Here is a 25,681-nt window from a genome sequence, read left to right as displayed (position 1 = left end):
CAGCCCGCCCTCTGCCTCCCGCCATCGGTCTTCCCGGGCCAGACACAACATGCGACAGCGCCCCTGCGATGGAGACAGCAAGCACCAGCTCCTCATCTCTCCCGGCCACGCTTCCCTTGCCCGCTGCCTCTACCTTCCGAGGCCCTCTGCTCCCAGTGCCTCCGCCCCCATGTCCCTTTCCCGCTGGCTTCTCCTAGGGCGCGCGCTGCCAGCCTTTTACCCTCCTGTCCCACACATCCTCTGCCAGTTTGTCTGGCAGTCCAGTGACTTTCAGGACGGCGCACTCTCACGGTCCCTGTGGCAGCTCCTCCTCAGGTTAATTAGAAGAGAGGTCCACCTGCGGTCTGGCTTCAGTGCCAGGCTGGGCCCCAGGCAGTCTCTCGCTCCTTCGTTCGCCGATTCTCGTTTCCTTTGCCAGCTTCTCTTGCCTCCCCTGGGTTCCTCCTCCTTCCTCTCACTTCTCTGCAGAACTCTGACTTTCCTTTCCTCCGCTGGTCTGTTATTCGCCCCCAGTTCCAGTGCAGGGCTGCGATCTGTCTCCCCACCGCAGCACTGTCAAGTGTCCACACCTCCTCTCTCTCTCTGTTCTCGCTCTATGCATTCTTTTTCCATTTTGCTCCTTTGTTCTCTTCGTCTTCTTTTCGCTTTTTCCACCCTTCATCCCTTCTCTCCAGCTGGGAACGTCCTCACCGTTTGACTACAGATAGTAATATCTTTGTACGTGAAATAAAGTTTAAACAATAAGTCTTTGTCCATTTCAGAGCTAAATGACACCAGCAGAATGACCCATATCAGGATCTCATCATGGAATAAAATCACAGAACATTTTGATAGACATGATTTGATGGGACACAGCCAGCATGGATTTACCCAAGGGAAGTCTTGCCTAACAAATCTGCTTCATTTTTTTGAAGGGGTTAATAAACATGTGGATAAAGGTGAACCGGTAGATGTAGTGTACTTGGATTTTCAGAAGGCATTTGACAAAGTTCCTCATGAGAGGCTTCTAAGAAAACTAAAAAGTCATGGGATAGGAGGCGATGTCCTTTCATGGATTACAAACTGGTTAAAAGACAGGAAACAGAGAGTAAGATTTAAATGGACAATTTTCTCAGTGGAAAAGGGTAAACAGTGGAGTGCCTCAGGGATCTGTACTTGGACCGGTGCTTTTCAATATATATATAAATGATCTGGAAAAGAATATGACGAGTGAAGCAATCAGATTTGCAGATGGCACAAAATTATACAGATTAGTTAAATCTCAAATGGATTGTGACAAACTGCAGGAGGACTTTGTGAGGCTAGAAGATTGGGTGTCCAAATAGCAGATGAAATATAATGTGGACAAGTGCAAGGTGTTGCATATAGGGAAAAACAACCCTTGCTGTAGTTATATGATGTTAGGTTCCATATTAGGAGCTACCATCCAGGAAAGAGATCTAGGCATCCTAGAGGATAATACATTGAAATCATCGGCTCAGTGTGCTGCGGCAGTCAAAAAAGCAAACAGAATGTTAGGAATTATTAGGAAGTGAATGGCAAATACAATGGTGGATGTTATAATGCCTTTATTACTCCATAGTGAGACCGCACCTTGAATACTGAATGTAATTCTGGTTGCTGCAGTCAAGAAAGATATGGTTGCACTGGAGAAGGTACAGAGAAGGGCGACCAAAATGATAAAGGGGATGGAACAGCTCCCCTATGAGGAAAGACTAAAGAGGTTAGGGCTGCTCAGCTTGGAGAAGAGACGGCTGAGGGAGGATGTGATAGAGGTGTTTAAAATCATGAGAGGTCTAGAATGGGTAGATGTGAATCAGTTATTTACTCTCTCAAACAATAAAAGGACTAGGGGACATCCATGAAGTTAGCAAGCAGCTCATTTAATATTTGGGTACTTGCCAGGTACTTGTGACACTTGGTCTGACCCAGTATGGCATGTCTTATGTTACATTATGGGACATTTCCAAAAAAGCCGACAGATCCAACCTGTCAACAGCAATAATGGTGTCTAGTGCTCCTTCTCTCCCTGCCTTGCAATACATTTTGGAGATGAGGACATCCGTCTCATTTAAGGTTTTCAGCACGTATCTTAAATCCTTTTTTTTTTTACTGACATTTGATATCCCACAATCCACTTGGAACTCAAAGCAGCTACAATAATAACACAAAGACATATACAATAAGGAAAAATATAACATAGCCAACCCACCCTGTAAACACAACATCCCAACATCTCCCTGACTCAGCTCAACAACCAAACCCATGTAATGAGCACTCAAAAGCAGGCTTAAACAGCCGGGCTTTCATTTGCATCCTGAACTTTAAGTCAGCTCACTTTCTCTTGAATTTCTAAGGGAAGCAAGTTCCCGAGACCCAGTGCAAAACAACTAAAGGGGGCCTGCCAAGCGACCGCTGGGAAGAAGATCTTAAAATCTGACCCAGCTTGTATCAAGTTGTAGCATCCCCACGATTTTAAACTGAATCCTGTATTGTACCGGCAGCCAATGAAGCTCCTCTAGCACTGGGCTACTGTTGACAGCCTTAAACGGCTCCTGGGGAGATCGCAGTCAAGTCCTCTGAAAAATTAACATGCAGGGGTTTTCACTCCGGCAACATTTTCCAAGGACTCAAGCTGCCTTAAACGTGGGCCACTCCAGAAGCTTTAAGGGCCGAGATCTGCCCTTCCACGTTAGTTAATGGGGCTTCCACTTCCCCCAGTCTTTGCATCATTTCCCAGCCTGGCTACCATTTTTTTTACAAAAGGTACACAACTGAGTAACTGAATCTGCCAATATACAGCATCCTCGGTGCAGGTGACTTCTTCCAACCATCAGACAAATGATGTTTTGGGGGTTAGGCTCAGGAGCTCCAACCAACCTGCCACTCCTTGTTGTTAACAGAACTGTCTCCAAACCTGACAGCAATTTACTGGCTGACCCCTCTCTTCAGAGTGCATCCTCTCCCCAACTGACGTGGCTTCCCCGTGGGCGCTCTCCCCCTCCACCCATGACCCTACTGCCCATGTAAGACGGGCACTCACACATCCCCAACTCATTATTCCACCACCTGGACTTCCTCAGCCCCATCTGGGAATTCCCAGAACCACTGCCGTATCCACTTCTGTGGTCATATTTGGGGCTTCCAAGGAGCAGAAATCTGAGGGACTCAGAGCCATCATTAGAGGCAGAAGGGTTCTACTGCCAATGCTTGGAGAAACCTCTTGTTCAGGGAGGATTTCTTCCTCTCTCCTCCCAAATGTTTGCTGTCAGAAGTTGCTACATCCTCTCAATGTGCTCGTCCATTGACCCCCAGACAGGCATGGAGGGTTCAAAGGGGCAGAGCTTTCCTCTTAACCATGCCGTCCAGGTAGCTTAGAACAAGGCAATGTTTTAGGGAAAATCTCTGTCCTAAGTCAGATCAGGCTGCTGAAGAATCCTTGCACAGCGGCCATCTTCACCTGCCACAGTCCCTCCTTCCCATTTCCACATTGCTCGTTTTTTCTCTCTTTCTTCCTTTTTTCTCCCTTGTGCTTTCCTCCCCATTTTTTGCTTTTCTTCCGTCCCATCCTCTCCTTTGCTCACCTTCCCTTCTCCCTTTTCTATCCCACTTTTCTCTTTTTTTACCCTTCTCCCTGTAGCTTTCTCCCCACCCTGGTGCATACACCTCTGTGCTGGGGGGCACCACTTAATACCAGAGCTTAGTTCTGACTCAGTCCTGCAAACAATTTCTCTGAGAGAAAAGTTTGGTTTTCCCATTCACCCTGGTGGTTCGGCCAAGGCAGCCCTAATGCTCGGTGAACACCGGCCTGTTCTCCTCTCTCGCAACCGTTCTCTTGTCCAAAAACAGAAAGAAAGGGTAAACAGTCAACACCCACAAGCTGCAGCTGCTGCCTCCTGCAGAGTAAAGCAGGTTCTGCGGGCTCCATATTTCTAGGCTTGCGAACCACTGCACTCTCCCTATTAAGCAGGTGGCATCACAGACATCTGCAGAATGCCCTTCTTCCTTCTCTCGTGCCCTAGTCAGCGGCACGAGTGGCAATGCTAGGACGATCACAAATAAATAAAACATAAAAACATCAATATTAAAACAGTAAAATAAAACAAAATATGTATAAACACACCCCATGATGCAAACTGTATCTGTGAAACCCACAAAAAACCCGCTGTTGTAATCACACAATAACGGCTGAGCACAAACTCCTGCCATTAAGGCAACCAGCCAGTTTGAAAAAAAATGCCTTCACCTTTTTCCTGAATGTTTTGTAATCACATAGTAACTACTGAGTACAAATAAATCCAGGGGTAGACGTTAGTTCCCCTGTGCATAAAACCCAGACTCACATACACTGCAGTCTGGTCTGAACGCTCTTCTCAACAAAGGAATGGGATTTTGTTTTCCCAAAAAGTGGCACACTGAACTGTAACAGTGTGGTGCTTAAGTCAAGGAAGAACTTGGCTTCCTAATACTGAAGTGTATGATTTAACAAGCTGTCAACATACCCGAGGACTGCAGAATGGCCAATATAATGCCAATTTTTGTTTTTAAAAGGGTTGCAGCCAGTAAATTACAGACCAGTGAGCCTGACATCTGTGGTGGATAAAATGGTGGAAGGTATTGTTGCGAACAAAGTTACTGGGCATATGGAGAAACGGCTTAGTGGGAAAGAGCCAACATGGATTTAGCAAGGGGAAATCAAGCCTTACTAATCTAGTAGAATTCACTGAAGGTGTAAATAAGTGAGTGGATAAGGGGAAGCCCGTTGGTATGGTGCATCTGCATTTTGAGAAGTATTTGATAAAGTCACTGGAGAGACTCATCACCCCGCCAGTTCTGCCACTGACCTTCACCTGGTATTATCTAGGACTGACTGTAATCACCAGCTTCCAGGAACTGACATCATGTCCCACTTCTCCCACTGCTGCTCCCTGTGACCTTTGGCAAGTCACTCCGCCCCACTCTCCATTGCTTGAAGTGCAAACTATGGGCCTCGTCTTCTAAAGTATCGCAGGCCTGCGATACTTTAGAAGACGAGGGGCGGGCCTGCGCTAGCCGGTTTCGCACCCAATAGCGCCACCATAGGAGGTGCAGCTATTGGGAGTGAAATAGGCAGCGAAAAGGCACCTACCTATCCGCTGTCTGCGGCGTCGGCGCAGAGTCGGCCCCGGTGACGCCACGACTCCTCCTCTTCCGGGGCCGACTCCGCCCCGACTCGGCCCTCATCCTGGTATCACTCGCGATAAGGGGACTTTTTGCGTGCGAAAGGTCCCTTATCGCGTGCGAGCGGCTTGGAAAATGAGGCCCTATGGTTGTAAGCCTTCTGGGAAGGGGAAATACCTGCCGACGGCCATAGCTTGTACTTGGAAAGGCCTATAAAATCCAAATCCACATTCCAGCATACCTAACGGGACGTGCCTGTCTGCTGTCTTATTATTGCATGGTTTTTTTCCACCCTCATCTTGGACTTTTTGGGGGATATCGCAGCTGAATACGTCACTTCAGTGACATTTTTTTTTTTTTTTAAAATCTGCTTAAGCTTTGTTTTAGCCTTGAACAATTTTCAAGAGCTCTTTAAGGGGCAAATAAACAGACATTTCCCTGGGTAAATTGGTTATTTGCAGAGTGCCCACCCCTTAGCCAGGGATCAAGAACTCACCTACTTTCATCTCTATCATGAGTAGACATTCCCTGAGGTCAGGGGAGGGAAATAACCAGGCCTTGATTGCCCTTTCAGACTCCACGCATTATTTCCAGCAGAAGAAAAGCAGCTGGGGGGGCTTGCACTTCCCCCTTTGAAAACTGGTGCAAAGCTCGCAGTTATAAGTAACCCAGGGTTTGCATCGTTGGGGGAACTTTTGTAAATTGCCCCCAATAAACTGCACTCGTGACACCAACATGAGTTAAAAGCTACAAAAAAAAAAAATCCTTTTAGATAGGACCGAAGGTTGTAATTATGCGAAGCTTGTTTTCACACTTTCTGAGGGCCAGACTTTCAATAGTAGCAAACCAGAGGGCTAGTTCTTTTTTCTTTACCACAGTCTTAAGACAGTGCAGGAGTGGTGGTCACTAGCTGCGCCCACCAGCCTCTCTTTTCTGCGATACAGAAAAAGCGTCTAACAGTTGGTTACTTCCCGCCTGTTCCCCCCCTTAGCCTTACGGTCCTCCCCTGAAGCCGCAGGATGGATCACCCTGGCCGTCCTGGCAACAAAGAACTCACAGAGGACCCGGCCAGAATCCCGGGCAGGATGCCGCAGCAAGATTATAAGACAGGAATAGCCGAGACCCCTTATCATCCCTGGCCTCAGAGAATTGGAAAAGCCCAGGAAAAGTAGGGCAGCACTATCAGTCCTTTACACTCAGGGTCACCATCTGAGGGAGAGGCTGGACATCCTTATCAAAAGGCTGGAAACTAGCTGTGTCTTCCCGAGGGAATGGCTGATATAGAAATAGACAATGGCAACGAAATTGTCTATTTCGTCTTGTTTTAGAAGCACCCCGAAATGAAAAAAAAAAAGACGAAATTTCATAAAATGAGTATTTTGAGTTAGTGCGCACTAAGTCCAAAATTAGGGAAAGGTGAAATAAACACCCCTGAACCATTTTAAAAACAACATGAAAAAACCAATCAGGGCATATCTCTAGAAAGCACCCAAACACTCTGCTTCCTGTTCAACTCTTCCCCGTTCTTTTTGGATCCTAGGTGCTCTTAAGGGATTGTCAGGCTCATCCTCAGCTTTTAGGGTCTCTTAGCAAGCAGCCACACCCTTTCTGCAGGTAAACTTTCAGGCATCTTAAGGGCAGGGTCCCTCCCCCCCATCACACCTCATGTAGATAGTTCCACTCTTCTGATGACCACTGTCTCACATGTTGCCTTCTAAACTGGGACTTGGCATGCTGAATGAGTGAGAGATGAGTAACACATTTCTCTGGGAATTATGAGAGGCAGAGGCGCCAATCAGGCCCGGTGCCACCGGGTGTGCAAACCATGCAATTGCACAGGGCGGCACACCCACTGGGATGGCGTCGGGAGCAGGGAGAGGCCAGTGTTGCGGCTAGTGGACCCGTTCCCACCGGGTCCACTAGCGGTGAGATCAGGCCCACTGGCGGAAGAAGAAAATATCACGTCCAGGTGCTCCTCCTCTTTCCTGCCTGCGAGGCCCCGGAAGAACAATGTTGCCGGAGCCGCGCAGGCAGGAAGGAGGAGGAGCCATCGCGGCTGCTGCAGAAGAAAAGCAGTGCCGAGAAGAGGAGGCCCGGCAGCAGGGCCACTGCGGATCCCACCTCGCAGCGGCCTGAGATGATCAGGGCCACCGCAGAGCTCATCCTGTGGTGACCCACGAAATGGAGGCCCAGAGGTGAGAGATAGAGGCTGAGGCCTTGTAGAATGTGTGTGTGTGTGTGTGGGTGTGTGAGTGTGAGTGTGAGGAATGAGTTCAGAGTGTGGGAGTGAGAGTCTATATGATCGGAGAGACAGCATGTGAGAGTGAGAGCCTGTGTGTGTGAAAGTGAGACAGCATTTGAAAGAGAGAGCATTTTAGAGTGAGAGCTGTGTGTGTGTGTGTGTGTGAGACTGCATGTGAGTGTGAGAGCCTATGCCTGTGTATGTGAAAGAGAGAGAGAAAGTGGAAAAAAAAGAGACCCTATAAAAGGAATTGACAAAAGACCAGGCAGAGAAGGTGGGGGAAAAAAAGCTGCGACCAACCAATTAGAAAACTGAAATCAGACAACAAAGATTTAAAAAAAAAATCATTTTTGAATTTCTAGAAATTGGGAGCCTGCCTGGGATGGGTGGAGATGTGTGTGTGTGTGTGTGTGTGTGTGTGCATGTGTATGTGTGCACAAATGCATGCACTGGAGCCTTCCTGGGCTGGGCAGGGAGTATGTGTGTGAGAATGGGAGCCTGCGTGGGATTTGGGTGGATGCGAATGGGAGCCTGCCTGACGTGTGTGGGTGTAAATGGGAGCTTGCCTTTAGGGGGGGGGGTGGGGGGGTGGGGATGTGAGAGAGAGAGAGTGAGAATGGGAGCATGCCAGGGCTGTGTGTGTGAGAGAGGGAGAATGGGTGCTGAGGGTGGATTCTAACCTGCCAGCAGCTGAAATGAAGATAAGGGCCTTACGCTGCTGGTAGATCCCAACCAAAGAAGAACTGGAGATGTTGTGGGTTTGTCTGAGAGGGGAGCGGATGTGTGTATGAGCTTGTGTGTATGTATGTATATATATATACATATATATATATATATATATATAAATAAGAAAGAGAGGAGAAAGTTTGTGCATCCCTCTCCCACTAATCCATGATAATCTCAAGGTCACTGGAAATCAAAGTTCCCAGGTATGGAGAGCGTGAATTTTTAAAATCCTTTTTAGTTTTATTTTTCAGGTGTTCGAATAATAGAAGGACTAGGGGGCATTCCATGAAGTTAGCAAGTAGCACATTTAAGACTAATCAGAGAAAATTCTTTTTCACTCAACGCACAATAAAGCTCTGGAACTTGTTGCCAGAGGATGTGGTTAGTGCAGTTAGTGTAGCTGGGTTCAAAAAAGGTTTGGATAAGTTCTTGGAGGAGAAGTCCATTAATGGCTATTAATCAAGTTTACTTAGGGAATATCCACTGCTATTAATTGCATCAGTAGCATGGGTTCTTCTTAGTGTTTGGGTAATTGCCAGGTTCTTGTGGCCTGGTTTGGCCTCTGTTGGAAACAGGATGCTGGGCTTGATGGACCCTTGGACTGACCCAGCATGGCAACTTCTTATTTATTTATTTATTTAAACATTTTATATACCGGCATTAGTTGTGGACATCATGTCGGTTTACAGTAAACAGGTTAAGATTGGAAAATTACATTTTAAACAGGGAAGTCAAAACTGGGAGAAGGGATAACGACAGGCAGCTGAGAAAAGACAAGATAACAAAACGGGGTTCCTCGAAGTGAGGAGAGGGAGCATAACAAAACATAGCTCCTCAATATGAGGAAAAGGGGTAGACGTAATGTGGTCTACTTTGGCACGGATTGGTGGCTTTTTTATTCTGGGAAAGCTTGGCTGAACAACCATGTTTTCAATTTCTTTTTGAAGTTGTTCAAACATGGTTCGAGGCGCATGTCAGGCGGTAGTGTGTTCCAGTGAGTGGGACCGGCAATCGAGAGAGCACGGTCGCGTGTGGAGGAGAGATGGGCTGATTTCAAGGAGGGCACCAGTAGGGTGCCAGAATTTGCCATTCTGGTGGGTCGATTGGACTTAGGAGTTGTAAAAGGGAAGTCTAACCAGTTGGAGTTGTGAGTGTTCTGATGTTCTGTTTTTTCATTGTTGCACTGCATAGAGAGTCTGGCTTCCTTTTGTTTCCTGTTTAGTTTTTGTCTGTGCATTTATATTTCTACTTTCTGGTTGCTCTGTTCTGTATTTGGTGAGGGTCTCTCTATCTTCTGCATGTGTGACTGAGGTGAGGCATTCTTCTAATAGAAAGTGTATTAGTGTTTTAGGGCTTTCGGAGGGTCAAGCCCACACCCAACACACATCACAATAGGCCTAGTACCATATGGCTTCCAAGTGACTTTTTTGCAGGGATTTCTGGCTGGCATCACAGCAGTGCATGTAAATATAATGTAAGTGATATTTTACCTCAGAATACTGTACTTTGATATTTTTCATATATAATATAAATGCATGCATAACTCTATAACTGTGTGTGTGTGTGTAATGGAGTGGGGGGTCATTGTGCAAGGCTATAAGGTTCACCTAGGGCACCTGATACTCTTGCACCAGCCATGAGGTCGGGGGGGGGGGGGGGGAATGGTGCCAGTTTTTAAAGTTTGTATCACTGAAGGGAGCTGGGTGGTTTTTTGGGTTTTTTTGGTGGGTCCGTGTCAGAGAATGAATGAACAGGGGGTGGGCAGCACAGTAATTGTTGGCACAGGGCAGAACCCCCCCCCCCCCCCCCAAAACTAGCACCATCCCTGGCGCCGCTGCAAGCCAGAATATGCTCTCCAAATCTGTGAACCTTATTGCTATCTCATTAAAGTCAGCCTTGACTGCAAGGCAAGTTTGTGTACTGGCTAAAGCTGAATTTCAAGAGATCAAAGCAAATAATGCAGGTATGGCAGAAGGGTGGGAAAGGGGATTTCTAAAGGGAGATGTTTATATGGTTGAAACAGTGAACTATGGCGCTGGTTACTGAGCAGATCTGGCCAGTATTCCGACAATTATTTGTATTTTACTGTTGGAAAAAAAAAAGGCAGTAAAACCAGATTTAGCCGTAACTTCCTGTCACTCTTGAGTCATGAATTTCACCCCGAGAGGTGCTGCTGGTCCTTGCGGTGATGATCTTTAGAAGCACCTCGTGCAACAGATTGGGCCTGCTTACATCTTGACTTTTAGCCAGGGAGGGAAGCGGGCGAGCGCTAGGACCGGGAGAAAGTCTTGGGGCGTCAGGCTGCCCAGGCTGGTGTGCTCGGGGTGGGCGAGGCAGGCGGCTGCATTCAGGGCAGGGTCACGCGGGGACTCTGCCGGCGCTTATTGCACGAGGAGCCGCCCGGGACAAGAAAGGGAACACAAGCTCGGGAGGGGGAGAGAAGAATGGAGCTTGATGAGTTGTACGGTGGCTTTTGTTCGGCCCCCAGTTTTCTGTGTTGCCAAAAATTAAAAAAAAAAAGTCCAGGCACCGGGTGCCCACGTCAGAGACAAACGTGAAAGCGCTAAGAACAATTCACCTTCATCCCGGGAAGGCATTTGAGATCTAAGCCTCAAATAGTCTGTTCAGGCTCAGAGCTGGAGGGCTGAAAAGGTAAATTACACAGGCTGCCCAGACAAAATGTGATCTCAGATGGAAAACTATATTTAAGGCAACGGCTAAAGCCGGTATATAATAGCCTTTGTATATAGCGCCAGACTGGGCACTTAAAAGCAAAAAGGTCTCTACGCTAAAAGCCAGAGCTTTAAAATCATGAATCGTTTTTTGTGTGTGTTTTGTTTTTAACCTGCTTGGTTCCAGTTGTTAAGAAGCTGTGGGCGGTGATCAGGAGTGGGGAGGGGGGGATATTTTATTTATTTAGATTTATATTCCACTTTTTACAGCGCTTCAAAGTGGATTACATTCAGGTACTGTAGGTATTTGGGTGGCATGGCGGTCGGTGCCCCTGAAGATGGCAGTTCTACTCCTAGCTCGGGTCCCACGTTGAGGAAAAGGGTTAGAAAGAACCAAATGGGCAGGATAGACTTAAGCATTTTGGACATGTAGGCTCCAGATTTGCACGCAGTATTCCAAGTGAGGACTCACCGGGGATCTATACAGGGGCAATACCTCCTTTTTTCTGCTGACCAACCCTCTACCTGTGCAGTCAAATATCTCTGTTTTTTTGCCGTTGCTTTATCCACCTATTTGGCCACCTTAAGATCATCAGATTCAATTACCCCGGAGATCTTGCTCTTCTTTTGTGCTTAGAAGAGTTTTGCCTCCAGTACTGTCCCTCTCCCTTAGGTTTTGGCATCCTACATGCATTACTCTCCATTTTTTTTAGCATTAAATCTATGCTGCCAGTCTCTAGACCATTCCTCACCCTTTGCTAGATCCCGCCTCATGTTTTCCACATTTTCCTATCTACCCTGTTGCAGATTTTGATATCATTGGTAAAAAGAGAAATCTTTCCCAATAATCCTTCTGTTTTGTTGCTTTCGAATATGTTGAAAAGAACAGATCCCAGGACTGATCTCTGAGAAACACCGCAGCTAATACCCCCCCACCTCAGAATAAACTCCAGTTACCACTACCCTATGTCACCTACCACTCAGTCTTCTGTATGGAACTGTCTCTCAGGCCTTGCTAAGATCCAAGTGCACTACGTCTAGTGCGCTCCCTCGATCCAACTCTCTGATTTGCCTCTGGTAAAACCGTGCTGCTCGGATCCACTGAAAAATGTGTGCTGAAAACAGGAATAAAAACCAGCGCTAAAATTAGCATGGGTGCATGTAAATTCTATATAAAAGAAGGCATTAGGTTTTCCCCAGCAATGCAGGGAGGCGCTTTAAAGGGCAGACAGCAGAAGGCACATTTTCTTAAAGCTGGAAATTTAACTCGTGGCTACAAACGGGAGTTAAACTTAACTCGCGCTTCTGGTGTCCAAGTTATACTCTTGTTGTGCCCAGTATGGTAGTGTCTAGCTGCTTCTACCACACTGGGCACAGCAACAGAATAACTTTAGCCACTGGAAATGTGAGTTTTCTCCACCCCCGGGAGTTTAATTTCCAGTGAAAGCTCTCTGGGTGCACACTGGTGCTGTGAATCCCGACTTTGGGTTACTGTTCAGCTGTGGGTGTACACCCAAGAGAATTTATGCTTTATTCTGCTGCCTGTTCCAGAGAGCTTATACTTAGATTTTACAACTCATGCCTTGCCAAAATGGCATTGCATGCAAAACTGGGGCTGTGCATCCCATCTTAAAAGGGCTCCACTGACGTTCCTTCACAGCCTTCGTCCAGGCCTTCGTCTGAGCCTGTTTTCAGCCTCAACCTTGCTCCATCTTCAGCTGTAGCTTCAGCCCTGTCTGCTCTTCGGATCTGACCATAGTTTCAGACTCCTGGACGTTGTCCTAGCCTGGCCTGTGCAGACACTCATTCACTGGCCAGCAGCACAAACTCTGCCCAAAAGGTTGTGACAGTTCTGCCACGGTAAGAGGGGCTCTTGCTTAAGCCGCTCGCAACAGTTTGCTGAGGCCATGAGCTTGGTGAACTCGTCTCTGCAATGGGTCATTGTCGCATTGGCCACCCAGATGCAGGAGTAATGGTCTCCTGAACAGGTTTATGCAACAGGCCCAGCAGCAACTGGATCAAATAAATGGTTTACTACAGACCTTGTCTCAGTGTTTAGATATGATTACAAACCCAACGTCTAGACCCAGTCCCAGTATCAGCTCTGGTGAACCCTGAACCGATACTATCCAGACTGGAATCCATGATACAGCTTCTCCTGCCTCTGAGCTATAGTGGTGACCCTAAGGAGTGCAGAGGATTTCTCAATATTTGAAAGATGTATTTCGAGCTACAGCCGGCTTGGTTTTTTGTTTGATCAGATCAAGATAATGAATATCCTTTCCCTGTTGGATGGTCCCGCTCTCGTCTATGCTTCTCCCCTGTGGGAACAAGATGACCTGCTTGTCAGGAATTTGGATAACTTCATGCAACAGTTTCATCTGATCCTTGACCAACCTGGGTGCAACCTCATCTTCCACTACAGAACATCTTCAAATCCGTCAAGGCACTCACACCGTTGGCGAGTATGCTGTGGAATTTTTTTACCTTGGCTTCTGAGCTTGGATGGGATGAGGACAGTCAAACCGCCATTTTTTGGCAAGGATTGTCCAGGAGAATAAAAGATGAATTGGCAGCTCAGGACTTTCCTCCATCGCTAGAAGCACTTATCACTTTGGCTAATCAAATGGGTCTGGGATTTCAAGAACAAGTCCAAGAGAAGAAGGCCTCCTATCGGACCATTCATGTGGCTCCTAAGCCTCTGAACCCTCTGGAGTCCACTCCAGAGCCAGCGAGAGTTGTTGCTATTGAAGAGCCCATGCAATTGGCAATACACAACTCTCAGTAGATGAAAAATAGAGGCAGAGTCGGCAGCAAGTGGCATTTTGTTAGCCATTGTCCTGAGAGACTGGAAACCTCCGTAAGGAGAAGTCTAGTTGGGAGGGCAGTTTTTTACCATCTTGTTTCTTCCTCACAATTAATGATATGGGTGTCCCTCACCTTCGAAAGGGACACCCATATCAGGACAACTTTATTCAGGAATTGCTGTTATGCCAGTGTGACCGCTCCTTGTGTTATTTCTTCGAGCAACCCTTACCCAGTCGCATGACTGCGATCACCTTGCCTATCACTATGCAGATTGGGTTCCACCAGGAAACCCTTCAGTTCTCTGTGTTACCTAAGACATTCAGTTCTCTTGTACTTGGATTACCCTAACCATCCATTGACTGGAGCACCTTACACTCCCCGATGGTAAAAATGTACCTTCAACGTCTCTCCAGAAGCCGAAGACAAGAGGCTTGGGGAGGGCTTAGAGGAGGAGGTGCCGTTATGTTTGCCACGAGCGGGGTGGCCCTGTGAGTGGCTGTACTTACCTCAAAGCTGGCAGGCCTCGCCACGGCAAGATTCTGCCAAGTAGCACGATGAGGTAGGATGCTGCCGAGCAGCGTGACACGGCAGGACGCCACCGGGATCACCATCTGACCTTCCCCTAGGTGTGCGCACACACCCAAAGCCGGATCCTTTAAAGGACCCATGGCGAGAAAAGCCTGTGGCGCCCTTGGATGATGTCACCACTCTTCACCCTATAAAAGGGCTCCTCTGATGTCCCTTCACTGCCTCAGCAAACAGCTCCCAAGCCTGCCTTGTCTTCGTCCGAGCCTGTCTTCAGCCTCATCCCTCCTCTGTCTTCAGCCTCAGCCCTGCTCCGTCTTCAGCCTTGGCCTTCAGCCTCAGCCATCCAACGACTTCAGCCTCAGCCTTGCTCCATCTTCAGCTACAGCTTCAGCCCTGTCTGCTCTTCAGACAGACTCCTGGACCTTGTCCTAGCCTGGCCCATGCAATGACTCATTCGCCTGCCAGTGGCACAAACCTTAGGGCTCTGCCCACAAGGTTTACCTCAATTGTGCTCAGGCTTATGCCATTCAAAAAATGTAATCTCAGACATCTACAGTTAGCTAAACAAATCATAAACTCTGTAAGGAAGGCACAGCAGCTAACTGAGCAAAGTATAAGCTCTCTGGGGTGGGCACCAATGACAAAACAGTATGCATTTTGGCACTATACATGTATTGTTCAGCTGTTCAGGAAAAGCAGGAAAGTCTGTGATTGGTGCCCGCCCAAGAGAGCTTATGCTGGAAATTAAACTCTTGGTTTTGAGATGGAAAAAAATCTCATTCCTGGTGGCCAGTATCATCTACTGCTGTGCCCAATGTGGTAGGCCACCTCAGACCAAGGAAGGAGTTACATATTTTGCTGAAATTGAAACAATTTCAATTGCCTCCAGCCCCCACCCGACACGCACCCTTCCTAGTACTCCATCCTCCCCCATGCAGTCTTGCTCCCTTTCCTCTACCCCTTTCTCTCCCCCCCTTCCCACCCTCTCCCTCACCTTCCCTCTTTCCTTGCCCTTTGAGGCAGAAACGTACAGCTGAACATTGGGCTTTGGCACTGTGGCACAATGGCCTTGCATGTTAGACTGAGGCTGTGCATCCTGACTTGGGTATAATCTCACGTGAGGCCATTTTTTTAAGGCGTGCCAAGTGAAATGAAGGAGTAAGCCTTCTGGGGAGGGCACATATAGCCAAATGGTTCACACTCTTTTGAGTCAAAGGTTGAGATGCACAGCACCAAAGTATCTATTCTTCAGCTGCAGGTGCCCACCCTAGAGAGCTTACCCTTTTATTTAATGGTCATGCATGAGAGATTCAGGCCCGGTGCAACCGGCTGTGCACACCATGCATTTGCATGGGGTGGCATGCCTGGGGGGGGCAAGGAGAGGATGCGGGGCTGCCGGTGGAGCTCAACTCGCCAGCGGCCAAAAACAAAATAAGGCCGTGAAGAAGAGAGGCAGGTCACTGGCAGAGCTGAAGCCGCTAGCGGCCCAAAGTGAGGAAAGGCCGCAGCAGTTTGCCCTTTTAGCTCACAATTTTCCACCTTCATTGCAGAAAGACCAGTGCGGCTGAACCAAAGGAAAGACTACCCCGCAGGGCCGTGGTGGTGGAGCTCATCCCACCACGGCTTGAACTTAAGGGAGAAGGAGGCTGGCAGGGCTGTGGTGGAGTCCAACCCACCGTGGCCTGGAGAAAGGAGGTCGTGTATGTGTGTTGAGATCCTGTATGCATGTGACTGTGTCAGAGCTTGTGTTTGTGTGTGTCTGTGTCAGATCTTGTGTGGAACTGAGACCTTGAGTTTATATCTGTGTCAGAACTTGTGTTCATGTGTATGTGTCAGAGCCTGTGTGTCACTTATAGGTTCTCACAGGCATACTCACACACACAACATTAATGTGTCTATGAGGGAGAGAATGTGAGTGTGTGTGAGAGCATAGGCATGTGTATGTGAGATGGAGTGTGGGAGAGAATGAATGTATGTAATGGAACAAAGTCAGCATGGCTTTACCCAGGGCAAGTCTTGCCTCACAAATCTGCTTCACTTTTTTGAAGGAGTTAATAAACATGTGGATAAAGGTGAACCGGTAGATATAGTATACTTGGATTTTCAGAAGGCGTTTGACAAAGTTCCTCATGAGAGGCTTCTAGGAAAAGTAAAAAGTCATGGGATAGGTGGCGATGTCCTTTCGTGGATTGCAAACTGGCTAAAAGACAGGAAACAGAGAGTAGGATTAAATGGGCAATTTTCTCAGTGGAAGGGAGTGGACAGTGGAGTACCTCAGGGTTCTGTGTTGGGACCCTTACTGTTCAATATATTTATAAATGATCTGGAAAGAAATACGACGAGTGAGATAATCAAATTTGCAGATGACACAAAATTGTGCAGAGTAGTTAAATCACAAGCAGATTGTGATAAATTGCAGGAAGACCTTGTGAGACTGGAAAATTGGGCATCCAAATGGCAGATGAAATTTAATGTGGATAAGTGCAAGGTGATGCATATAGGGAAAAATAACCCATGCTATAATTACACGATGTTGGGTTCCATATTAGGTGCTACAACCCAAGAAAGAGATCTAGGTGTCATAGTGGATAACACATTGAAATCGTCGGTTCAGTGTGCTGCGGCAGTCAAAAAAGCAAACAGAATGTTGGGAATTATTAGAAAAGGAATGATGAATATAAAACGGAAAATGTCATAATGCCTCTGTATCGCTCCATGGTGAGACCGCACCTTGAATACTGTGTACAATTCTGGTCGCCGCATCTCAAAAAAGATATAATTGCGATGGAGAAGGTACAGAGAAGGGCTACCAAAATGATAAGGGGAATGGAACAACTCCCCTATGAGGAAAGACTAAAGAGGTTAGGACTTTTCAGCTTGGAGAAGAGACGACTGAGGGGGGATATGATAGAGGTGTTTAAAATCATGAGAGGTCTAGAACGGGTAGATGTGAATCGGTTATTTACTCTTTCGGATAGTAGAAGGACTAGGGGACACTCCATGAAGTTAGCATGGGGCACATTTAAAACTAATCGGAGAAAGTTCTTTTTTACTCAACGCACAATTAAACTCTGGAATTTGTTGCCAGAGAATGTGGTTCGTGCAGTTAGTATAGCTGTGTTTAAAAAAGGATTGGATAAGTTCTTGGAGGAGAAGTCCATTACCTGCTATTAAGTTCACTTAGAGAATAGCCACTGCCATTAGCAATGGTTACATGGAATAGACTTAGTTTTTGGGTACTTGCCAGGTTCTTATGGCCTGGATTGGCCACTGTTGGAAACAGGATGCTGGGCTTGATGGACCCTTGGTCTGACCCAGTATGGCATTTTCTTATGTTCTTATGTTCTTATGTTCTTATGTGTGTGAGAGCATAGGCATGTATATGTGAGATGGAGTGTGTGAGAGAATGAATGTATGTGTGTGTGTGAGAAGGTAAAGTTTGAGTGGCCCTACCTTCCCCTATCCATGAAATCTCAGAGTTACTGGAAATCAGAAGATCCCAGGTATGGAGAGCAAGAGATTTTTTAATCCTTATTAGTTTAATTATTGGTTATAATTTGATATTTCTGCTGTTTTGAAATATTTTATTGTTTTTTGGGAAATATTAGGTTACATTGTCTTAAACAAAGGTTTCCAAATGGACCCTCAGAAGCTTGAGAGTATTAAAAAATGGCCACAACCCACTGGCCTAAAGGTTCTAAGACAATTTTTGGGATTTACCAATTACTACCGGGCCTTTATTAAAAATTATTCTTCATTGACAGTTCCATTAACAGCAATGACTAAGAAGGGAGCCAACGCTGCTACTTGGCCTATGGAAGCTGTGACTGCGTTCCAGAAGTTAAAAGACGCCTTTCAAAGCAAACCATGTCTCCGCCATCTGGACTCTATGCGACCCTTCATTGTGGAAGTCGATGCCTCTGATGTAGGTGTAGGGGCCGTGCTAAGCCAGACCGGTGATTCGAAGATCTTGCACCCCTGTTCATTCTTTTCCCGACGATTCTCGCCAGCAGAGAAGAACTACGGCATTGGGGATAAAGAACTGTTGGCAATAAAAATGGCATTTGAAGAATGGCACCCCTGGCTTGAAGGTGCACAATATCAGATTACTGTTTACACTGATCACAAAAATCTGGAGTACCTCTGTCACGCTGAACGCCTCAACCATAGACAGGCGAGGTGTTCTCTGTTTTTCAACAGATTTGACTTTTTGCTGAAATATTGCCCTGGTGATAAGAATGTCAGAGCAGACGCATTATCTCGCTCTTTCCTCTCAGAGGACGTATCTGATGAACCCCAGCATATTATTGACCCGAAGAGAGTGGTTCTCATAGCTACACATCCGGTACCCCGGGCAAGACCATGTACCCTGCAATCTAAGAAAGAAATTGCTAAGATGGGCTCATGATTCTAAACTGGCCGGACACCTTGGTCAATAGCGAACTCTGGCCAAGCTACAAAAGTACTATTGGTGGCCCACCTTGAAAGAAGACACTCTAGTTTACGTAGCCTCCTGTTCCAATTGTGCCAGACAGAAACCTCCGCCCAGATGTCCTTGGGGCCTGCTTCAACCCTTGCCAGCACTGGATGAGCCCTGGACCCATATTGCAACAGATTTTGTGGTGGACCTGCGACTTTCCGGAGGTAACAATACCATTTGGGTTACAGTGGACCGATTTTCGAAGATGGCTCACTTCGTGGCTCTCCCTGGCTTGCCATCAGCAATGGAACTTGCTAAGTTATTCATCAGTCACATCTTTCACCTACATGGCATGCCTAAACATATTGTTGCTGACAGAGGAGTTCAATTTACAGCAAAGTTCTGGAAAGCCTTGTGTAAGAAATTCGATAACACACTTGACTTCACCTCTGCGTATCATCCTCAGTCGAATGGCTAAACTGAGAGAATGACTAGAACTCTCAAACAGTTCCTCCGTGCCTATGTTGGTTCACAACAGAAAGATTGGGCTGAACTGTTGCCCTGGGCTGAATTTGCCATCAATTCACATCCAGCGTCATCTACTGGATCTATTCCATTTGAAGTGGTCTACTGATGACAACCCTTACCAACTTTACCACGTCCACTTTCTGTGCCGTCCCCGGCAGCTCAATCTACTGCCAAAGATATACAGCAGCACTGGAGAAAGACTAAAGAGATGCTCCAAAAAGCAGTACAAAGAGCAAAGAAAGGCTATGATGCTCACCGAAGCAAGGCTCCTGAATTCCAGCCTGGAGATAAAGTTTGGCTTTCTACTAAACATCTGAGACTTAAGCTTCCATCTGCTCGATTTGCTCCACGCTTTGTCGGACCCTTCCCTATTCTCCAACAGTTGGGCTCACTCACCTATAGTCTAAGACTTCCTCCAGCTATGAGGATTTGCAACACATTCCATGTTTTGCTGCTGAAACCGCTTGTTCTTAGTGAGTTTTCTACCAAGACACCTGAACCTACACCTATTGATGCAGAAGAAGACATCGAGTACAAGGTTGATGCCATCCTTGATGTAAGGAAGAGAGGCAGAGTTTGGGAATACCTCCTGTCGTGGGAGGGATACGGACTAGAAGGAAACTCTTGGGAACCACTGGCTAATATCATGGACAAAGAGATGCTTCGTCAATTTCATCGATCGCATCCTCAAAAACTTAGACCAGGTAGGGGGTCTGGAAGGAGCCCTTTGAAGGGGGGTCTGTTGCATCCGTCGGTCTCAGATAGCTTCGATCTCTGTGCCTCACCTTTCTTCCTTCTCTCTACTCAAGCCTTGGGAAGATGGCTGTTGCTGCATCTTCATGCCGCTCTCTCCAGTGTCCCCGGATGGGCAACGACGACGGTGTTCGCCATGATTTTCCTGAGGGCCTCCTAGGGTGCGCGCACGCACACCACCCATGTCTATATCCAAGTCATGGCGGGAACCTCGGGGGCGTTCCCTCCAAGTGTTTGCTAACAAACTGAGTTAGCGAGGATCGGATTGGATCGGATTGGACTGCCTCCGGTCTAAGCTGCTCTGCCGCTTCCTAGCTGCCGCAGGAAGCTCTCTCTGCCCTTCGGGGTATTTCTTCACTAACCTGGGTACCTGCTTCTCGGGGGCCCTTCTGCTTTATTTCAGGTACCTATGTTGGGATATTGGGTACTCGCTCCTCGAGATCCTGCTCTCCCTAATCTGGTGCCTGCCACCGAACAACTTCGGCCTGCCAGGACCTTCAACAATACAGCTTTCTGCTTCAGTGATTACTTACCCTTTCAGTCTGTTTCACCTTCAGTTTCAGTGCTCTGTTTCTACATCCGGGATCTGTCCCAGCTACCCCGCGCTGCCTATCACCTACTCGAGTGTGAGACTGGTCTCCTCTGCTGAGGACCCCTGGACTACTTCTGCTGGGTTACCTTCACTGCTGCCCGCTCCCCGGGCAGTACCATCGAGCTGTACAATAAATACAACTTCTCTGTATCTGCGTGTATAGAGTCTAGCCTAGTACTGTGGTTCCTCACGGGGCCATTAATCAAAATGATGACGGAGGCCCTTTGTCCTTATCATGTGACAGAGGCTATCAGTGCCACTGGGCAGCATCTGTCACATGGTAGGGGCAATGGACAGCCCTCATCATTTTTCAAAATAGCACCAGTCATCCATTGCCCCTACCATGTGATAAGGGCTACCCAATGACACCAGTGGTCCCTGTCACATGGTAAGGGCAAAGGGCTGCCGGCGCCATTTTGATTAATGGCAACTGCTGGACCACCATGGACTTTGGATGAGTCTTCGGGGGGTCGGGAAGGTGGGGGGGGGGGGGTTACATTTAAATAAATGGCAAAGGTTGGGGCAGGTTTTGTTTTTTTTAAATATGAAATTTTTACAGAAAACACCGATCTGGTCGTGGACCTGAAATGACCCACCCCCAATCTGAAAACGAAAATGACCCGAAAAAAAAACTATGCACATCTCTAATTATTACCACTATCTACTCTGGATCTTATATTTTAACCTTTCACATTGAGGAAATTCACTAATTAAACTTTGTACAATCTTTCCTACACATTCACTCAGAAGTGTTTTTAATTGTAACCTCAGGGGCAGATTTTAAAAGGTTTACGTGCGCCGGGCCTATTTTCATAGGGCCCGGTGACGCGCATAAAGCCCTGGGACGCGTGTAAGTCCCAGGGCTTGCAAAAAGGGGTGGGGCGGGGGCGTGGCCAGAGGCCTCCACACGGCCACTGTGCCGGGGGATTGCGCGCTGGCAGTTGGCCGGCGTGTGCAAGGCATAACTTGTGAGATAAAAGTATGGGGGGGGGGGGGGGGTCGCACTGGGGGGTGGGACAGGTAGGGGAAGATGGGGAGGGAGCGGGGAAAGCCAGCTGGTCTCCCCGAGGGCTCGGCACACGCAAGGTGTACTAGTGTGCACCCCCTTGCGCGTGCCGATCCCTGATTTTATAACATGCGCGTGGCTTCTGATGCCACTCACAAAATAATGTCCATGTTAGTATTCTTCAAATAACTCCCTATTGCTTATCTCACCCCCTGCTTCAGATGGTGGCAGTATGCACTATGCAGTTAATTTTTATGTTCTTATATTTATGTAAAATGACCCTCACAACCCCAAGGGAGCTGGTTATATTACACCCCCGGTATCCCTATGCTGGCAAATTACTCTGTTGTTTACTTGTTTCAGCCATGAGGTAGGTAAGGTCTCCATAGCAACCTGAAACACACAGTGACTATACATTGAAAGCAGTGAAAACTCACTATGGAGCTTTTTCACAAACTGCTCATTCTTCCAAAAGATTTCTTGTAAATGAAAATGCTCCATCCTAGTGTTTTGGAGATGGCAGGGTTTTACCCAGGGCATCCTGCACCTATTTTGCCTCCTTTATATTTAATTAAATTAGAAACTCTACAACAATGCTGGCATTGTTTTCAGACTGTTCCTGGGACCAGTTAATAGGGCTGCTCGGGGCCCCCATCCACCTCATATGTGCCGCCTCGTAATTTTATTTATTTTTATGCATTTTAACTTCTTTTCCCTATGACAGTAGCATGACCTGGTACACTTCTGGGTTGTGATGTCATCACAATGTTACCACTGGACCTGGCCTGCTCTTTATTTCAGCACCGGGGGGCTGCTCCCTTCTACCTCTTTGAGCTGATGAAGAGGAGCGGCAGCGATTCTCCCTGCCTGCTTTGTCCCTCCCCCCGCCCTCACTTTGCAGAGCCATGAAAGCAGTTAGTAGTCCTCCCACACCTATCAGAGGCTTCTCCCTCTCTCCAGTGCTCTGGGAGGGAGTGAAGCCTGCCATCTTTAGCAGCACAATGTTGCCTCTTTCTCTCAGCCACCAGCCCTGGCTCGCCCCAGGCTGTGGCAGAAGCCTTTACTAGCTCAATCAGCAGGTCAACCCCGGCTGTTCCCACTCTCACCAGCCATGCCAATCGGGGCAGAGAATGCTTTCCAACAGGTATAATATATTTTTATATATAGCCTGTATTATTGGTTCCTACTGCACTTTATGACTTTAAAACAATGGTATTGGCCTCATGGCCAGCCAGCGCTTTTCTGTATTGGAATCCAGCAGGGCAGGAGTAACAAGGGACATTAAAGAATATTCCACAGAAGGGGTAAGTGAAGACTGTGGATGCCCCAGCTCACTTATGGAGGGTGGGGCGGGAGGCAAAGGTCCCTGGCTGGTTGAGGCAGCAGTGGTCGTGATGGGGAGGGAAGGGGCAAAGGAGGCCCCGTTTCAGTTCTTTTCTTGTTTTGGGGCTTTTTTTTTTTTTTGGTTATAAATTAATGTTTATTTAGGTTCAGGAAATATATAGTTATCTGTTTATTTGTTTATTTGCCTATTTGTTTACTGGTTTTCCATCACTTAACTAGAATAGTCTCCCTTATCCCAGTTTCTTGTGTTCCTTGTTCCATGAACAGCCTACGAGCGAATTTCTTTTGCTTTATTTCAATGTTTCAATGTAAACCGATGTGATTTGTATGCAATACGGGAACACCGGTATATAAAAATTAAAAATAAATAAATAAATAAAATAAATAGGAAATGAATTGAACTGAAACAGGTATTACACAAATTAAAACCCGAACAAACTTCCAACATACACAAAATGACAAAACAAAACAGAAAAATGGTCCCCCTGTTCATCCCTGGAGGAGACAAGAGAACTTTCTGTAACAGATTTCTCTGTGTTCACTATTTCAGGAAATGTAGATGGATCACCTTTTGTGCTGCTAGAAGGAAAATGCGCTACTTCAGAGAGATGGAGTTAGAGTAACATCTTCAAGTTGTTTCATGATGGAGAAACTTTATAACTGATGCACTTTATATGAAGAGGAGAAAACACATTTTAAACTTTATGTAGGTATTTCTGACCATCGATTTTGTTGAAGACAGAACTGTGATTTTATTCTTTCCTGTTTTTGTTTTTTTTTTTTTAATCCGCCGCAGGTCATTAGAGAAGACATTTCGGACCCTTTCAGAGAACTCCAGACCATCAACCTGTCACAGTGGCATATTCCTAAAGAAGACGTTTACATTGGCAGCCTGTTTTCAACCATGGATCCCAAGGGTAGAGGTTGGCCACTGTGCACATTTCTTGTTTTCAGGATAACTAACATAAGCAGAGTTCCTGGACCAGATAATAAATCTAATGAATTTAAGGCGTGGATAACCTGAGAACTAGACTTGTGCGCCACTCTCGAGGACCAGAATGCCAACCCCTGCCCTAAGGTGGTGCCCTTCTGTTCATAGAAGGCTTCTGTCCTAGATGCCCACGCCAAGTCATGGAAGAGCAAGCCCTATGAGTCTATTTGTGAGGCCACCCACTGCAGCTGGGAGCTTACAAGTGTAGTAAATATATCCCATCAGCGTGCACAGTATGCCAGGGCCTCACTGAAGTGCAGCACCTCAAATGTGGACTCCCTCCAACCCTGCCCCCATCCTCCAATTTAGCCTTAGGTAGAAAAGAGAGGATAAAGACCAGAACTGGAAAAAAATGGAAGCGTGTAAGTAAAAGGATGCCCTCCCCCGCTTCTCGTGGAGATGGGCAGATTTGCAGTGGCCGGCTCCAAGCTGTGCTTCTGCTTATCATTCAGATCCTGTTGTGTACTTTAATTCTGCATTCAGTGTGAGAAGGATGTGACACAGCGGGTTGGCAGCTTGCACGGTACAAAATGAATCCCTGCAGCCACATCAAGTGGGGACTTTTAAGCCTGTTTGAAACAATCCCAGGGCTCATCTCTGAGCAGATCTGACTGGAAAGTTTTACCCACCTTTGGCTTGAAAGGAGGTTGTTATGATTGGCTTCAGCAGCTGATAGGAGCCATTTTTGAAAAGAGCCAAATACCGGTAATTTCAATTAACGACGTTCCACAAAATTGCCACGTTGCTATAATGTGTTTAATGGCGAAAGCAGAATCGTTATTGATATTATCATTTCACAGCCACAAAATCCGTTGACACAAGTCGCACACACAATTGCCTGCTCCAAGGTATATTCCGTGAGGAAAACATTCCTTGGATGGTCTCTGAATTCCAACATCCTGTAAACGTCCTCTTGCTTATATATTCTCAGGCTGAGGTTTGCCAGCAGGATCTCTCCACCCCCCCCCCCCCCCAACAGGCCGAGCCAGTCCTGGTTTTATCCCATTGCATCCAGGCACATAAAGCCTGCTTTTTTTGTCAAGGAAGTCAGACCTACAGATCCACTGATACAATAGGATAAACCCGGGCCTGGATCAGCCTGTGCGAGAGTTCAGTTGACAAGCCAGTACCGGCTCTGCACATCCTGTCACTGCCCCTACTCAGGCTACTCAGCTGCGCAAGAGTAGTCGAGTGGTCAGAGGAGAGGGCTGAGAGCCAGGGAAGGCAAGTCCCATCCCCCTCCTTCGCCCCAGATGCAACTTAGATTGTAAGCCCTCTGGCTCAGGAAAATATTTATTTATTTATTTATTTATTTATTGATTTTTATATACCGCCGCTCATCAATGATATCACGTCGGTGTACATGGAACAAAAATACGCGGTTGCGTGTACATGTAACAGTATAATAATATCTGAATTCAACAATACATTAAAACAGTAAAATATGGTATCAAAAAAACATTAAAACAGTAAACTATGGTATCAAAAAACAACTTATTTAGTTAATATTAGATGATATAATCGAGTAAGAATGCCTTTGATTGCACAAGATAATCTAGCATCAGGGATAATCTAGCATCAGGGCAAATACTGGGAAGGAAGGGATATATTTAAAATGGATTTTAAATATGGGATTTAAAATCCATTTGAGCTTGGACGTGGAAAGGCAAGTCATTAAATGCAAGCTGCTTCTTTCCGATGCAGTCTCTGAACGTTTTGGGGGGGCCATCAATACTTGCCTTCCACCCCCTTGTGTTATTTTTATTTCCTCCTGCATTGTCTGGGCATTCTCCTGCCTCATGTGGCCACTGATGCGTCCCCATAATACAGGACTCCCCCTCGAGGAGGGAAGGAGGAGATGGGAAGGAACGTAAGGATGGAGCTGGACATCAAATTAAGGGGAGAGATGGA

The 25,681-nt window shown here is 46.8% G+C and overlaps 1 long non-coding RNA gene across 1 annotated transcript; it reads left to right on the top strand.

Annotated features, from left to right (window-relative positions):
• Positions 1–10,466: 10,466 nt before the first annotated feature.
• On the top strand, positions 10,467–24,875 carry LOC115088486. Its single transcript, XR_003855787.1, has 2 exons — positions 10,467–10,780; positions 23,576–24,875. It is a non-coding gene; the product is annotated as an uncharacterized LOC115088486 (long non-coding RNA).
• The last annotated feature ends 806 nt before the right edge of the window (positions 24,876–25,681 follow it).

This window comes from Rhinatrema bivittatum, chromosome 3 (assembly GCF_901001135.1).
Source record: "Rhinatrema bivittatum chromosome 3, aRhiBiv1.1, whole genome shotgun sequence".
NCBI classification, from domain to species: Eukaryota; Metazoa; Chordata; class Amphibia; order Gymnophiona; family Rhinatrematidae; genus Rhinatrema; species Rhinatrema bivittatum.
This window is presented reverse-complemented; position numbering and strand designations above follow the sequence as displayed.